Source organism: Podarcis tiliguerta, assembly GCF_965153285.1.
Source record: "Podarcis tiliguerta genome assembly, chromosome: 9".
In the NCBI taxonomy this organism is placed as follows: Eukaryota; Metazoa; Chordata; class Lepidosauria; order Squamata; family Lacertidae; genus Podarcis; species Podarcis tiliguerta.
Genome location: NC_139542.1, coordinates 41,452,241 through 41,457,508, shown reverse-complemented (window position 1 = coordinate 41,457,508; position 5,268 = coordinate 41,452,241). Strand labels below are relative to the sequence as shown.

General features: G+C 41.7%; 1 long non-coding RNA gene across 1 annotated transcript; it reads right to left on the bottom strand.

The window, feature by feature from the left end:
- Nucleotides 1-745: 745 nt before the first annotated feature.
- On the bottom strand, nucleotides 746-4,715 carry LOC310685479. Its single transcript, XR_014515313.1, has 3 exons — nucleotides 4,610-4,715; nucleotides 1,627-1,717; nucleotides 746-1,025 (listed from the first exon to the last, which is right to left on the bottom strand). It is a non-coding gene; the product is annotated as an uncharacterized lncRNA (long non-coding RNA).
- Nucleotides 4,716-5,268: the final 553 nt, after the last annotated feature.

Sequence of the window (5,268 nt, the reverse complement as noted above, 5' to 3'; positions counted from 1 at the left end):
GCCAGTGCCAGAGCAAGGAGCAAGGAGATGGGGTAGCAGATTTGGGGGGGAGACGGGACACCTTCCCATTTCACCTCAGGCAGTGAAATAGGATTGGCCACCCTGATTGCAGCCTTAGCAAGTTTGGGGTTGGGTTTTTTTCCTCCTTAGGAAAGTTAAGAGGAATTATTGCTCTTTGATTTTTCTGGCCTGCGTTAGAAGCTGTTTGCTTTTCAGAGGTTACACGAGGAAAGTTGGAAGGAGTGCACAGAATGTTAAGTGGATCTCCAGGGCAAAAGGCAGGATTTTACATGGCTTTAATTAAGTACACTAACACCATAGGGCACAAATAACTTTTCCCAGCAGATGGTTTATTTCTGTTTATTTTGAACTATATTTCAGCATTTTATGTAATTAAAAGGTACGAGCTGCTGTGGATTATTTGCCTTAAAGGTTGCTTAACTTCATAACATGCAATATTTTAAAAGGCACTCGCAACTGAGTGATGGGAAAATATAAGTCAATTACTGAGGAAATGGAGGTCGTTGTGGATTTCTTGTGGATATTTGTTTTCATCTAAATAGACCCAGGGCCAGTTCTTGGAATCATCTTGATGTGATGAGACATCTGGTAAATGCTTGCCTTTCTCGCCGAATGTATTTTTTCACCATGCACCCTGTTTTGTTCCTTTAAGTTTGCTGACAGCCCAATAGCTGGCATGGCTAGCCTATTTTAAAATTAGGATTTCTTGTGTTCTAGGCAGCCACTCAAGTGTCATTCCAGATTGTTGAAGACTCCAACAGAGGGCATATTTGCCTACTATCACACATTCCCAAGGATCACACAAACACACATATGCACACACTTGAAACTGTCTAATACTTAGTCATTCCATTGGTCCATGTAGCTTGGTACTGTCTACACAAACTGGCAGAAGCTCTCCAGGGTTTTAGGCAGGGAGATCTCCTGCCCTTCATGGAGTTCCTGGGGATTGAACCTGGGATCTTCTGCATGCAAGGCAGATGTTCTTCCACTACAGCCCTTCCCTGAGAAGGACAAAAGTTCATGTCATATGGTTTTATGTACCTTCCTCAGCACATAGCCTCTAACTTCACCCAGATCTGCCTCTGGACAACACAACTGCTTGACCACCTCACAGATTGGTCTTCATTCTCCATTTTGAGTTCAACCCTTCCTTAAAAGTTCACACCACTAATTCTGCTGTTTCGTGGATTTCTGAAGTACATATAAAGAGGGGCCAAACTAGATATTTTAGAAGCAAACCCACACATCTTAGAACCTTGAAAGAAAAAAAGGGGAAAGCTAAGCCAACCCGAGTAAGCGCAGGAATATTATGAGTGTAAGTCTAGCTTCGTGTCACTTCCCTAATGGAAGAAATTATCTTCATCATAGCTGCACAGCTCTCAAAGTCATTTTCTCTGAGTTCTGTCACAGGATGGGTCATTGACATTACTTTGGACTAACTAACAGATGTGTTCCATTTCTTTTACGAAACAAAATGTTTTTCAAAATATTTATAGATGGCTGAACATAACCAAATATCATAGCTAGGTACTACAACAACAAAATGAAATAAATGGGGAAATGATTCTCCCCCCCCACCCCCAAGAGGGAATCTGATATTACCTGGATTTATCCATCTGAAAAGGCCTGCAGACAAAGGAGTTTTTACCATCTGGCCAAGAAGGGTTTGTCCAACTTCAGTCAACAGTGTGCTCTGCAAAGCAAGTACAGAATATATTGTAGGACTATGAATTCTAGGTCTACCTGTGTGCTAATATAGCACAATAAAACAGGCTTAGGTTTTGAACAAAAACAAGTGCTGGGGTCAGTCACAAGTATGGGCCATACAGAGAGGACTAAACAGAACTTGTAATTTTAGTTCTAAAACATAAAATGAACACAGCCATAATAAAATCTTCAGACAGCTCAGGTGCATTTCCATTTGTGTTGTTGTTGTCGCAGTGTATAATTTCAAGGTCATAAAGCTGAACTTTGTGTCAATGCCATGGAAACCTGGCAATGTTTCAGTTTTTTACTTCCTAACCCAATAAATGGTAAATAAACATCTCAGCTGCAATTCTCAAACCACTCTTTTATTATTTTGCAATCCCATTCTAAAGTAGTTTAAGTGATTTTGCTATGAATCACACTGGAGAAATTGCTCTGAGCCTTTGGATTTCATCCTGATGATCTTCACTGCAAAGGTAGTGCAAACAGCATTTATTTCAATCTGGTGCAGAGAAATACAGATTCACCTGCTGGTCAAATTAATAGGGAGCAAGAGTTCCTTTCTCAGTTGTGTGGTGTAAATCAGGGATGGGAAACCTTTAGCCCTCCAGATTTTGTTGGATTCTTGATTCCATCAGCCCCAAGGCCAATCTCAAGGATCATGGGAGTCCAACAATCTCTAGAGGCTCACAGGTTCCCCATCCCTGATGTAAATGAAACACCAATGGCAACATGTATTCTTTGCACCAGTGGTTTGATTGTGCAGGATTCTAAATCATGCAGAGAGACAGCTCCCTGCTGTAGCCATTTATTGTCAAATGTGTGCGGGGATATGGGGATGTAACGTTAAGAATGTGATAGAGGAAGTAGGGCCAGTGAGAGCATTTCTTCTGCTACCCAGTCACATGGTTGGATTTGCAAAAGGGGGAAATGTCCAAATAGTGATATTGCTAACTGTCTGACTGAGATTGTTATAGAGTTTGGGGGTGCAAGGGCACCCATAACTGCTAGAGTTAGTGCATATTAGAAATTAATACACGGTAGAATTCAGATAACATGTGAAGTATTGAATAGAAGATGCCAGGACAGTGAAAAATACAGGCTAGAGCCTCACCTGGAATAGAAGTCATTAAGAATGATAGAAGGTGTTGGAAGCAAGCCATTAACTCATAAATTAAAACCATCATCAAGCCAAGTGATTCTCTGTCAGTGAATAGAGGGGTGGTACAGTTCCCATGGTTCCCATGGCCAGAGAAAGGTTTAGGATTGTAGATTCCATGGCGTAGGAAAACTTGGAAGGGGGCCAGCTGTGCCCACAAGAAAAAAAGGTGTTATTGGGTTTTTTTTCTGGCATGGGTCTTTGGGGAGGAGAAGGATGGAGCCAGAACTCCAGGCTAAGGCCATGTGGGACAGATCTATCTTGGCACGCTGGGACAAGAGCCATGGAGATTGCATACCTTGCACCCCAATGCTGTGCTGCTATGGGGAACAAGCTGCTCTGGAGATCTAAAGCTCTGAACTCTCTCAATTGAAGGCTGTAAGTGTAGATATCTGCAAATAACCAGATTTCTTAAAGACACTAGTCTCCACTGTGCTTTGATTTTCCAACAGAAATGCAACCCTGGGTGAGTGCCTGGAACCCCTGGAATCTCATGTAGCTGCTCAGTGGAGATTGGAGTTTGTGCTCATATACTTTATATGTTTCAAATCACGGGCAACCAAGATAGCATCTTCCAGATATATTGAACTACAATTCCCATCAGCCTGCGCCAACATGATCAATGGACAAGGTTCTTTTAATGCACTGTTAATTGTTGAATTATCAACAATAAAACTGTATGGTGTTGTGGTAGGTCTGTTGTTACAGGACAGTGGTGGTGAACCTTTTAGAGACCGAGTGCCCAAATTGCAAACCAAAACCCACTTATTTATCGCAAAGTGCCCAGAGTTGTTGAGCTTTTCATTTAGTTTCAGGGGGCGGGGGCGGGAGAGAGAACAGAAATAAATGACGAATAATACCTTTGCTGGAACTAACATGCAGCACTGACATCATCGTCTGCCAAAGTGCCAAAAATACTAGCACAATAAGGGTTAAAAAACGAGGGCTGTTACGCCCAATCAGAAATAGCCACTGATGCAGCAAATTGAAAAACAGACCAATCACAGAGCACAATCTCAGGCTAACAGAAGGGGCGGGAAGGTTAGTGTTTCTACAGCAGACACAAGCTGTAGCATGGGTGGGGGGAGTGGGAGAACAAATGGGGGGAAAACTACAACAGCACTGATGGGCTAATGGCGCACGTGCCAGCAGTGAGGGCTCTGTGTGCCAAGTCTGGCACATGTGCCATAGGTTCGCCACCGCTGTTATAGGGCCTGGGAGACTTGGGTTCAACTCCCCATTTAGTCATAAAGGCTAGCCTAACCTACCACACAGGGTGGTTGTAAGGATTAGAATGATGAGGAGGAGATAAATTAAACAAATACTGAATTTTTATTTATTGTGGATTTTTAAATCACATTGTCTGTTCTGTGAACTGCTTTGGAAAATGTACTATATAAATTAACAACTGACTCACAGCAATCTATTTAGCAGTTCGGATAGTTATTATGTGGGCACAATGTTGAGATTATTGGAATTAGAGATTGTTCATTAAGCTGTTGCATTCTTTCTGTTTATTAAAGCTTTTGATTGTTAAACAATAAATTGCTAAACTGTCAATTGTATGTTAATGCGTTAATTTATTGTAATGCATAAGATTTTTTTATTATGTATTGTGATTACGATGGTTAGCAAAATTCACTGTTATTGTATTTAGTTTACTGTCACTTTATTTTTCTATTGTGTGAAATGTGGTATACATAAAGAATCCCCACTTACCTAGGAACTTGCCACATTGAATTCAACAGGACTTCTGAATGTGCATGGTTTGGATTGTGTTGTATGTCCACGAAAGGAGGCCTAGGATTCATTTTCAACAACTGTCATTCTGTTGTGTGGGACAAAGCAAATAGATTTCAGTCTAAGACCACAGATGGGACTAGCACTAGCAGCCAAGCAGTAGTTTCAGTTCCCACCACAGTCATATCCTTGAGTGTACTCCTTTACTTTGCTTCACATAAATGAATGCTTTCTTATGGTTTACCACTATAGAGAAAAGCAAAGTAGGGCATTGTTGCAGTGAGGACAGAACCTGTCCTCCAGTTGTGATGCTGTGTAGTCTGGTCCCTGTTAAGAGGAGCCCTGGAGGTGAGTGCAACACACCCTGAATTTAATTCCCAGAGGCTGTTGAATGTACAGATGTTCATCCCAAACATCATAATAACAAATGTTTTGATGGCTGTCTTTGTTTTTAAATTGTCTTTTTAAAGACAATTAGCATTGCTTTCCTTTGGACCACATCAGCAAGGCTGGGAGCAGGGACTCAGGACCTCCATACATGTGGCCCCAGGGAGGTCACTTCAGTGCTGCTTATGCAGTGGTTTGACTTTACCCCTGGAGGCATACTCCACTGTCTCTTGAGACAGACAGATGCGAAC